We start from the raw sequence: 12,608 nt of genomic DNA, 5'->3' as shown, positions 1-12,608 counted from the left end.
GCTAAATTGTGAATCACAAGGAGCTGTGAAGGCAGAGGCTGCTCTGCTGCCAAACTGACATTTTCCTGAATGTAAGAGAAGATTTTCGATCTACAGGAGGTTCAAGCATGAGCAGACAGATCAATGGAGCTGAGCCACGATCATACCGAGTGATGGAGTGACGGCCTACTCTTAATTCTGGTGTTGTTACTTCATTAATGCAAAAGATTTGCCTTCAGCTATTGTCAATGTTCCCAAAACAGGGAAAAGAAAATGAACAAACTCTTAGAGAGGCTTGAGTTAATTATGTGTTCATTAAAAAAAAGACCATGCTCAACCAATCTATTTGATGTATTTGATGAAGTAACAGACAAGGTTGATGAAAGAAATGTGGGAGGTGTTGTTTACATTGATTTTAAGAAAGTAAATTACCAAGTACTAAATAAAAGGCTGGTGAACAAAACTGAGGCCAATACCCCTTGATTAGTAGAGATAACAAGGTGTAGAGTGGATGAACACGGTAGGCCAAACATCACCGGAGGAGCAGGAAGGCTGACGTTTTGGGCCTAGGCCCGAAACATCAGCCTTCCTGCTTGGCCTGCTGTGTTCATCCAGCTCTACACCTTGTTATCTCAGATTCTCCAGATCTGCAGTTCCTACTATCTCTGAAACCCCTTGATTAGTGATTGTATTTATCAACTAATATTCTTGCTCTTGCTTTCAGTGCTCAGTGCTTTAGGTGTAGCAGCTGGGAGGTCATGTTGCAGCTGTACACCACATTGGTTAAGTTACTTTTGCGTTATGAGAGTCATAGAATCATCCAGCAGGGAAACACGCTGAATATAATCCCAAACTAAACTAGTCCCACCTGCCTGCTCCTGGCCCATATCCCTCCAAACCTTTCCTATTCATGTACCTACCCAAATATCTTTTAAACATTGTAACTGTGCCCGCATCCTTCACTTCCTCAGGAAGTTCATTTCACAAGCAAATCACTCTCAGTGTACAAAATTTTCCCCTCATGTTTTGTTTTAAATTGCACTCCTCTCACCCACTCTAGGGAGAAGACACCCACCGTTAAACCTATCTATAACCCTCATGATTTTATACACATCTGCAAGGGCACCTCTCAACCTCCTACACTCCAGTGAAATAAGTTCTAGCCTAACCAGCCTTTCTTTATAACTCGAAACCTTCCATTCCTGGTACTATCTGGAAAATCCCTTTGGCACCCTCTCCAGCTTAATAATATCCTTCCTATAACAGGGAGACCAGAACTGGACACAGTGCTCCAGAACGGGCTCACCAATGTTCTGCACAATATCAGCATAATATCCCAAAGGTCTGAGCAATGAAGGCAACTGTGCTAAAAAAAAATTAGCTTAAGGACAGTAAACAGCAAGTCATAGCAAATATAACAGAGAACACAGTGTGGAGCCGTGGATTGACTTTTTGGATCAGGACCCTTCATCGGAAATTTTCAGATTTCTGAAGAAGGGTCCCGACCTGAAATGTTAGCTTTCCTGCTCCTCTGATGCAGCCCAGCCTGCTGTTCTCCTCCAGCTCCACGCTGTTGTCTCTGACTCCAGCATCAGCAGTTCTTACTATCTCCCAGTCATGGCAAATGGGTATTTTTGACTGGAGGCCAGTAAGGTTTTCCAGGAGTCACCCAGAGGATGGAGGGAATTGGGAATACACTGCCTGGCAGAGTGGTTGAGGCTGGTCACCTCACAGCTGCTAAGAAGTATGTGCATGAAACAACATAACATTCAAAGTGGGACGAAAGCAGATTTAACATATATTTGGTAGTATGGATAGAATGGACTGAAAGGCCTCTTCTGACCCGTATGATTCTGTGAGTCAATGCAAAGATCACTGATTTTCCTTTTATACATTAATGCCTTGGGTATGAGAATATAGAGTAAAATCTCAAAAAATTTGGCATCATTGGCAAATTAAGGTACAGTAGACAATGAAGATATCAGCAAATCATTGATCATAGAGTCCCTACAGTGTCTAAACAGGCCCTTCGGCCCAACAAGTCCACACTGACCCTCAGTGCATTCCACCCAGACCCATCCCCCTAAAGCCACCTAATCTATAAACCCCTGAACACTACGGGCAATTTAGCATGGCCAATCCACCTATCCCTGCACAGCTTTGGACTGTGGGAGGAAACCGGAGCACCCGGAGGAAACCCCACGCAGACACAGGGGGAATGTGCAAATTTCACGCAGTCATCGGAGGGTGGAATCAAACCCGGGTCCCTGGTGCTGTGAGGCAGCTGTGCTAACCACTGAGCCACCGCGCCACTCCTACAATTGATGGCAACAAGACATAGATAGGCTCAGAGAATGGCCAAGCAAGATTCAAGAGTAAAGTGGTGCAAAGAGCAGGGAGAGGTCCAATGCAGTGCTAAAGAATATGCAGGATTGGAAGGATTTGGATCTTCATGTATATTGATCTTTGTAGATGGCAGGGCCTACTTAGAGGTTGGTAGGCAAAGCCCATGGAATTTGGACAAATCGAGGTTTTGATGACAACAGCAGAAAGGTTAGGCTGAATTCTTTATGAATAGGTCACAGCTAGAGTATCATGCCTACATGTTATACGAAGGGCCTCAACAAGGTACACGAGAGGTACACCAGAATGGTCCCAGAATGAGGGATTCAACTACACAGTTAACATGGAGAAGCTTGGATCATTATCCCGACGGAGACTGAGTGAGGATCTTACCAAGATCAACCCAGCCTCTGTCCAGGATCATGACACGTTTTGATAAGACAGTCAAAGCAAAGCTGATGGTACAAAGACTAGGGAACACTGACTTAAGGTTTTAGACATGCGATGTTGCAAAAGGGTGTTGGGGAGGAAGAACATTCTTATGCTGTGATTGTGAACATCCTGTGACTTGCTGCCTAAGAGTGCCGAGAATGATTGTGGAGACGATCAATAATATTGAAAGGAAATTGGGCAGGCAAAAGGCAATAAACCTGCGAGACTGGGGAGCATAATTGGAACAGATTGGATTCCTCAGCAGAGACAGCATGAACTTGATGGGCCACACAGCCTCTTTTGGTGCTGTAGCTCAGTTGGCTGGAAAGCTACAGTTGCTGAGGATATCATAAGGGTTTCTCATTTTCAATCTTTCTGATCACGTGATGACCCTCACATCTTCAATCATCCTTCTTCAATAAGAAAGCAGTCCAATGGTCCTCTCCGACTATGATGATTTTACCTTTACTGTCTACACAACTGCAGGAATCTGGGATGTAAGGATTGGGTGCTGAAGATATTGGTTTCGAACTTCCCAAAACATATTGTCAAACTTCCCAATTTTACACCATTCATCCAGCCCCAGATATTGGGAAAGGAACAACAGTAAATGACAGGCTATGGAGGTGTTGAAAGAGGCAGGAGCGAGGTAGAGTTGGGTGTTGTCTTCGTTCATCGGGAACCGGGTGAACATGTCACCCAGGGGCAGGACATATCTGAGAGAAAGAGCAAGGGGGAGTGGAAAAAGAAGGGAGATTCTTGGGGGATACCAAAGGTAATGTTGCAAAGCCAGGAACAGAAGCCATCGCAGGCAATTTATTGATCGATAGGTTGAATGAGAATGGAACAAGGTTCAGGACCAAGTGCTGGGAAATGCGGTTAGAATAATTAAGTGGTTGTTTGTGAGCAGCACAGCGGTTGAAGGGCCTTTTGCAGTGCTTCAGACCCCTCTAACTCTAACCAGGTGACCATTGTCCAACTTAGGGTGTTGGGTGGATTCCCATTTACTGGGATGGGTGCCCCGGTGACCCAGTTTCAAAAGTTGCAAAAGGAATCATAGGATCGCTACAGTGCAGAAAGAGGCCTGTTGGCCCATCAAGTCTGCACTGACCCATCGAAGAGCATCCCAACCGGACCCACCTGTTACAGTGGCTCTGTGGTTAGCACTGCTGCCTCACAGCGCTGGGACCCGGCTTCAATTCCACCCTCTGGTGACTGTCTGTGCGGAGTTTGCACATTCTCCCCGTGTCTGCGGGGGTTTCTTCCGGGCACTCTGGTTTCCTCCGACAGTCCAAAGATGTGCAGGCTAGGTGGACTGGCCATCTGAATTGCCTGTAGGTGGGTTAGACAAGGGAAATGCAGAGGTGATGGAATGGGTCTGGGTGGAATGCTCTTTGGAGGGTCGGTGTGGACTTGTTGGGCCAAACGGCCTGTTTCCACAATGTAGGGATTCTATGACTCTATGAATCCACCCAGCCTGCAAATCCCTGGACACACAATCCACCTAACCTGCGCATCTTTGGACTGCGGGAAAAACCGGAGCACCTAGTGGAAGCCCACAGAATGATGAGGGACTTTTGTAAAACATGGTGCTGACGGCACAGGACAGGAGTTGCATCTTGAATAAGAAACCTTTCGGGACAGTGGCAGGGCCAGAAACCTGGTCGGCAGGATTGGAACATAAATTCCAGGAAACAGAGGTGTGAACCAGTGCGGAATCAACAGGTTCAAGATCTTTGGAGAAGAGAGGAAAGGGAGGTTGGAAATGGGGTGGGAGTTCGCACAGAGAGAACAATCGTGGCTGCTTCCTCTTCAGGACTGAGTGATAACAGCAGGTTTAAAGGAGAGAGGGAGCTATTAACAATACTGGCTAAAAGGAGAGCAAGGAAGGAAGTTTAGCAGCTAAAGGGAAACAGGCCTGAGAGAGCAAAAGGTGCATCTCAGGGACAGGGCTAGTTCAGAGAGGACACAAAGAATGATGGGAGAGAAACTGGAGAAAGAGGCAAGATCAGGCTTGGGGAAAGTGGCGAAGCTGTGTCAAGGTTGGGCTTGGTGGGTTACAGGAACAGAGGGAAATGACAGCTGGACAGATGGTCTCAGTGCTGGCGTCAAGGAAAACAGAGTGTCTCCAGAGTACGAACACGTATGCCTTACACAATCCGTCACTTCCAGGGAGGAATTTCTTCTTGTCGACTCTCACATTCGCTCAGAAAGAGGATCTCTTTTTGTACGAAAGCTGTCATGCTCCTACGCCCCATCATCACTTCGCTCCCATCCCACAAATGCAGATTGTGAAGGACAAAACTGGAGCCTATCTTTTGTGATATTTTGAGTCAACTTGCCTGGGGCAAGTACGGCCGTGCTACAAGGGCGATGAGAATCCTCTGACATCACTCCACCAGCAGCGCATTTGCTGATTGACTTCTCTAATCAACCTGCTCAGACAAGTTATGATGCACATCTGGGGCAGCTGGGACTTGAATTGGCCTTCCTGGCTCAGAGATAACGACACTACTACAGCGTCACAATAGCACTCACAAGGTCTTCTTTATCCAACTCGTTCAGAGATGTTATGACTCATTCATAGAATCCCTACAGTGTGAAAACAGGCCCTTCGGCCCGACAAGTCCACACCGACATTCAGAGAACCCCACCCTGACCCATTCCCCAAACCCACCCAGCCTACACATCCCTGGACACTTTGGGCAATTTAGCACGGCCAATCCACCTAGCCTGCACATCTTTGGACTGTGGGAGGAAACCGGAGCACCCGGAGGAAACCCACACAGACACGGGGAGAATGTTCAAACTCCACACAGACAGTTGCCTGAGGGGGGGAATTGAACCCAGGCCCCTGGCGCTGTGAAGCAGCAGTGCAAACCACTGAGCCACCGGGCCGCCCCTAAAATCAGCAAGTCTGGTGACCTTTCCTCAGACCCTAGAAGAGCATTCTGTAAACCTGAATTTCCCACCGCTGAACTGTCTGGTCTGCACATCCCTGCACACAATGACACAATTTCCCATGGCCAATTCATCTAAACTGCACGAGTTTAGTCTGTGGGAGGAAACCTCAATGCCATCAAGGGGAGAAGGCACAAACTCCACACAGTCATCACCGAAGGTTGGATTGAAACTGGGTCCCTTTTGCTGAAAGGTCCCAAAATGCGCTTAGAGCCTCCCCAGCAGGGAACTGAAGCCCGGTCTCCTGCATGACAGGTGGGGATACTAACCACTATACTACCGGTCATCTCTGGGGCAAATGGGGCCTGGAGCACGGACTCCTGGATCACAGGAAGAGGCACAATGACTGCATTTCAACAGCCCTCAAAAGGTGGGGATGCTTGGTAAAGGGGTAAGAATTTACTCCATTTGGCAATTTTGGAGAGCACACACATTTTAAATCAACCCATTCGTCTGCAGCAAGTGGGCTATGAACACTGGCCTTCTGGTTCAAAGATAGGAATGCAATCACACAGTGTCATTGGAGTCCTTATTATATAGATTTTTACGAAGCAAACTGCTCAGCAATGTGACTCCACACCCCAGGAGCAAATGACACTTGAACCTGGACCTCCTAAGCCAGAAGCAGGGACAATACTCCTGCACCACAGGGCTGCCAAGACCCTGACATCTACAGAGACACATGTTAGACACTTTTCACTTCCAGCCAACTACCACAGCTCCATCCTGTCCCAAGAAACATTCAGGTAATTGTCCAATTAATGCACACACTCTCAATACTAATTATGCATTCAATTATCATCGACATCTGCTTCATCAACCATCACAAGCCTGCAAGTATTTCGAGTTTCACTGAGTTACACAGAAGACAGTCCAGAAATAGGCCATTCAGCCTGACCAAACGGTAACGCTCCCTTTTGTGCCTCCTCCCATCCTCCTACATCTAACTCTATCAGAGTAATCCTCTGCTCTCTTTTTCATCTTACAGCCTCCCTCTTAAATATACTCACACATGGTTCTATAGAGTTTTAGCAGTAGACAGTGCCTGATTTTATGTACAGAAGTAAAACCGTATTTCAGAGGATTTCACCTCAATGTTGAATTGAGACCCAGCCCCTCCTTCAAACTCATCATCTCCCTGCAGTATCAAACAGAGTGGCACCTCTTAGCTTCCTCAGCCTTTCCTATCCTCCTACAGACACCATACCTCGTGGTTACCTCACCTCTCTGCTGTCCCTACCTCTTTCCAAAACATCCATGCGCCTCCTCATTCAGCCTTACAGCTAAGGTTCCCAACTGAAGGCAACTTCAATCTTGCGTTCAGTTTGATCTCCGTATCCATCAACAATTTGTTAAAAATCTTCGCAGCAGCATCCAACTAGCCTGAGATAGGTAAGAGGAAGAGACAGAAATATGTTGTGAACTCTGACCTTTGAGAGAGATGCAAGAAATGAAGAACAGGAACGAGAACAGGAAACCCATTTCCTGTTGAGCAGATACATTGAGCCTTTGCAAAACAAAGTGTGGTGTGCAGAGGTGTATGTAGAAACGGCTGACTTGTGACACTTTACTCTTTACACCGTTTATAGGGCCAGGCTATTTTCCCAGCTATAAATATTTGCTCAGAAAACAGATGACAAAATAAACTCAGAACCTTAGCATTGCAGATGAAATCAGACAGCCAACTGATACTCTGCTGTTGTCTCAGATACCCCCCATCACCACAAAAAAAACTCTGATAGATTGAACAGCTCAGTTCACTGGAGGAAGCTCCCAGTTATGTAATCTCCAGCTACAGATCAAATCAAGAACAAGGGTGCTGATCCCAAATGCCTAAAGGTTGGGAAATTACACAACACAGTGGTGGACAGGCTGATCTACTCATTCACACATAAACTGGGCTCAGCTCTGAGCCTCTTTCATCCAGAAAACCCTCACCCTAGTTCCCGAGTACAGCATGCCGAGAGATTCCTTAACCTGCTTTTATTATCAACTCCATTCACGTCCAGGTACTCCTTGTCTGAAAACTCAGTGATTCCTGTTCCAGCTTCTCATCCTTAAATTTATTTGCAACATCATGGCTAGGTGTGTGTGAGAGACAGAGAGAGTGTGTGTATGCGAGAGAGAGACAGACAGTATGAGAGTGAGCGAGTGTGAGAGTGAGTGAGTGTGACAGCGAGCAAGTGTGACAGCCAGCGAGTTTGAGAGCGAGCGAATGAGTGTGCCAGTGAGCGAGTGAGTGTGAGAGCGAGTGAGTACGAGTGAATGCAAGTGAGAGAGTGAGCGAGTGTGACAGCGAGTGTGAGAGCGAGCGAGTGTGTGTATGAGCAAGTGAGTGTGTGTGAGACCAAGTGAGTGTGATAGTGAGTGAGTGTGTGTGTGAGCAAGTGAATGAGTGTGAGAGCAAGTGAGTGAGTGTGAGAGCGAGTGAGTGTGTGTGAGAGTGTGAGTGAGTGTGAGTGTGAGAGCGAGAGTGTGTGTGAGAGTGTGTGTGAGAGAGTGAGAGAATTGCAGGGCGAGTGTGTTATGGTGTGTACGTGTGTAGTGATAAGTGCCTCACTGCCTGCAGCTGTTTGCGTGTTTTTGACCGTACTGTACAAACAGAAATCTGACTTTCACAGCCACAAATGGTTCATCTCTGCGGTCTTGCCCTAGTCCAGTTCTCCTCCTCTAGTAGCAGACTATTGTTTCACTGACCCCCACCTTCGGAAGAGCCGAGTTAACCCAAATGACACACTTTATACAAGGTCTGTGTTCATCCAGCCAAGGAGCACCAACCCCCACCAAGGTCTCAAGTGGCTAGTATCAGGATCAAGCACTTTCCAGTCAACACCACACACTGTGCATCCCCAAGCCCAGAGAGACGTCCCCACTGTAGCCATCTCGTACACTCCATCTGCCATCCTGTTGATGCTCCAAGCTCATTAATTGTGGGAAGGCGGCATTACTACTAGGCTATTAATCCAGAGATACAAGTAGTGTCCTGGGAATTTGGGTTCAAATCCCATCTCGGCAAATGGCAGAATACAAATTCAATAAAAACCTGGAATGAAGAGTCTAATTATGATCATCTAATGGTAAGATTGGTGTTGATTGTTGGGGGAAAAACCCATCTGGTTCACTAATGCCCTTTAGGGCAGAAAAGTGCCATCCTTACTTGGTCTGGCCTACATGTGACTCCAGACCCACAGCAATGTGTACGATCCTTTAACTGCCCTCTGGGGCAATAAACGCAGGCTGAGCCAGTAATGATCATATTCCATGAGTGAATAAAAAGTCGATCACTTCCACATCAGGGGAGCTTTAGATGTTGATTGTGGTTGAGGGAGGCTCCTTGAATCCACAGTTTAAAAACAAAATCAGGTTCACCAGATCAGGAAGCGTGCAGTCAGAGCATTAAACTCTCCGCAGAGACTCAGCCCAACTTCAATCGCATGCACTCACAACCAACTCCCATTGACCTCACCATTCCTGTGAGCTTACAACACAGGCAAACATGACAAGGTCATTGACTGGGCTAAACTCCAACCCAAAGCAAGTGGCTCCCAATCACCACAGTCAAATGCCACCTCGATCACAGAGAATACCAGCCCATTGTTTAGAGAGTGACGCAGGAAGAGGAGCGAGAGGATATAATGTTGCATCGCTGTGAAATTGAAAGTGCCACTTAACCAGATGCCTTGACAAAACATGAACAAAAAGCAAAAAATAAACTTTGCTGTGATCAGCTAAACTCATCGTGCAGCCTTGCTGTCAACTCCACCCCAGCTAGAAATAAAGACTTGTATTTGGATAGTACTTTTCACTACTGCAGGATTTTTCGGTGCTTTTAACAGCTAATTTCAGTCAAAATTAGGCGCTGTTGCAATGCAGGTAAATTACACAGCAAACTTCTAAAAACAGCAAGGGCTGAACAGTGGTCCATTTTTTGTGATATTGATTGAAGGATCAATATTGACTCGAACAGAGAGAACTCCTCTGCTCTTCTCGAAATACTGCCAGGAATCCTTTCCTTCCATTAAGTTAGGGCTGCAGTTTAATGGTTCAACTGAACAACAGCGTGACTAATAATTGGACATTCTTTCCCTTCCACAGTCGAGGGTCAGCCTGATTCCAAGCAGCAATTTCTGGCGCTGGGCTTGAACTCTGAGCCTTCTGTTGGCCACCACAAATTGGAAAAGGAAGATTGCACTTACATACAGCCTTTCATAATCTCAAGATTACTGGTGCTGGTTAATAAGATTAAAAAAAAAGTGATTTAGTCATGAGGGATGAAAACATTCAGTTGTGTGTGATAACACTTCATAATCTCAGAAGGTCTGACAGTACCTTAGAGGCAATAGAAGTGTAGCTCCTATTATAGGGTCATACAGCACAGGAACATACACCGTGCAACTTGTCCATGCCAACCAAGTTTCCCAAACTAATGGCTATATACTCTTCACCGGCTCTCACTATCCATGTTCTGTACAAGCACACCAGAGAATTCAACAAAATGCCAGAATATCTATCAACTCTCACCTCAATCCTGGCCCTTTACTCTTCAAAGTCAAAATCTCCTAAGTAGAATCATTGAAGAATTAGTAAAGAGAGACCTTTCAGCCCATCGTGCCTGTCCCAGCTCTTACAAAGAGCGATCTAGTTATTTTTATTCATTCATGGGATGCGGGTATCATTGGCTCAGCCATTATTTATTGTCCACCCATAAGATTGAACAACCTTCTTGAACCACTGCATTCCATGGGGTCTAAATCCATCTATGGTGCTGTTTGAAAGGGAGCTCCAGGATTTTGACCCAATAAAGAACCAGTTTTGACCCAGGATGGCGGACAGCTTTCAGGCAATGCTGGAGCTAATCCCATTCCTGCATCTGGAGTTAGTCTCACTACCTCCCTCTTGCTACAAGTTCCTGGAAATTGTACTCCCGTTGTATTCATCCAATTCTCTCCCGAAATCTGTGTCCGGCACACGTTCAGCTGGTGCATTCCCAATCCTAAAGCAGGGCTTTCCAAAGGCAGCGGTGGGGGGTGGGGGGGGGGGGGGGGGGGGATGGGTATGCCCACCCGATTTGGGACCACAGGCCGCGATCCCGGGATTACCCAGCCCAACTTGGCAATCGCTGCCACGCAATTCTGCTCCCTCCCCATCCCATTCTCACAGATCCCTGCCTGCCAACACCACCACTCCCACAATTCTCACTGAGGTTTTGTAACCACTTTCAAGCCAATGACAGGAAAAAAAGAAACCCTGAGCACATTGCAAAAAAAAGTATTTTCCTCGCGACATCTCTGGTCCTTTTGCCAATCATCGTAAATTTGTTTCTGAACAAATTAAGCTTCTTTGTTTTCTCCACAGACTATAATCCCTCAGCGGTGGAACAATTTTAGTGGACGTGGTCTGTACCCTCTCGAAATGCCTGACTGTCCTTCCAAAACAGTGATCCCCACAATTGGACTCAACTCTCGGTCATGCTTTGTATAGGTCTAGCATCCCTTCCTCAATGTTCCACTGTACATTTTGTGATGAGCCATGAGTTTTGGGAAAATCACATTTTTTTTTTAAATTGCAAGCTGTCCCTTTTATAACCAATAACCTTTTACAACCAAGTTGCCCACACAGTATTTTGTGATGTGGTGAATGGGTTTCCTGATAATGGCATTAAACAACGCCACGTAAGCAGAGGTTGTCGTGGGGATGTAATGCTAAGAAGCAAAAAGGAAGTCAGTGGCAGTGGCAGGGTTCTATCTTGGCTAGTGATGGCAAGCAGAAGGTTCTCTAAGAATGGATTAACCTTCTGTTTCACTGTTTAGAATCCCTATAGGGTGGAAACAGGCCATTCGGCTCAACAAGTCCACACCACCCCTCTGAACAGTGTCTCACCCAGACCCATTCCCTTACACCTGCATTTCCCACGTCTAACCCACCTAACCTAAACATCCCTGAACACTACGGCCAATCCACCTAGCCTGCACATCTTTGGACTGTGGGAGGAAACTGGAGCACCTGGAGGAAATCCACACAGACACGGGGAGAACGTGCAAACTCCACACAGCCAGTTGCCTGAGGCTGGAATCAAACCCACCAAGCCACTGTGCCGCCCGTTTAAAACAGAGATTGCGTGGCTGTGTATGAGACACTCCGTTGGGAGGGAGGAGAGAGGGGAGACAGAAAGAGCAGAGGACTCTGGATTAGAGAGGATCCAATATTGCTGTTTCAGAGCAATCAGAGCCTCTTTATTAGGTCCAGCAGAAGGACTATTTGGAAGTTTTGCAGTAATGGGCTGTTGTGATCTGACTGACAGAGGGTTTGTTGATTTGTGCCTGGTCAGTATAAATCATTTTCATGGACTTTGGATTGAAAATGGCAGGTGATGAAGATAGTGCAAGCTGAAATCGCTAAGAAAGAAATGAAAGGACAACATAGCAGGGTCGAGGGTCGAGCTGTGGATGTGGTGTATATGGACTTCAGTAAGGCATTTGATAAGGTTCCCCATGGTAGGCTCATTCAGAAGGTCAGGAGGAATGGGATACAGGGGAACTTAGCTGCTTGGATACAGAATTGGCTGGCCAACAGAAGACAGCGAGTGGTAGTAGAAGGAAAATATTCTGCCTGGAAGTCAGTGGTGAGTGGAGTTCCACAGGGCTCTGTCCTTGGGCCTCTACTGTTTGTAATTTTTATTAATGACTTGGACGAGGGAATTGAAGGATGGGTCAGCAAGTTTGCAGACGACACAAAGGTCGGAGGTGTCGTTGACAGTGTAGAGGGCTGTTGTAGGCTGCAGCGGGACATTGACAGGATGCAGAGATGGGCTGAGAGGTGGCAGATGGAGTTCAACCTGGATAAATGCGAGGTGATGCATTTTGGAAGGTCGAATTTGAAAGCTGAGTACAGGA

At 46.6% G+C, this 12,608-nt stretch overlaps 1 protein-coding gene across 4 annotated transcripts in view; it reads right to left on the bottom strand.

Annotated features, from left to right (window-relative positions):
- The window catches only part of cyfip2 (cytoplasmic FMR1 interacting protein 2), a 146,926-nt gene that overhangs the window by 110,360 nt on the left and 23,958 nt on the right, over positions 1-12,608 (bottom strand). The window contains exon 1 of one of the 4 annotated variants that reach the window (XM_059650575.1): positions 6,956-7,099. The exons of the other annotated variants lie outside the window; for them this stretch is intronic. The gene's annotated coding sequence lies outside the window, so the exon portion shown is untranslated. Of the gene's footprint in view, positions 1-6,955; positions 7,100-12,608 lie in introns of those variants that run through there. 4 annotated transcript variants of the gene reach the window in all.

Source organism: Stegostoma tigrinum, chromosome 13 (genome assembly GCF_030684315.1).
Source record: "Stegostoma tigrinum isolate sSteTig4 chromosome 13, sSteTig4.hap1, whole genome shotgun sequence".
Taxonomy (NCBI): domain Eukaryota; kingdom Metazoa; phylum Chordata; class Chondrichthyes; order Orectolobiformes; family Stegostomatidae; genus Stegostoma; species Stegostoma tigrinum.
This window is presented reverse-complemented; position numbering and strand designations above follow the sequence as displayed.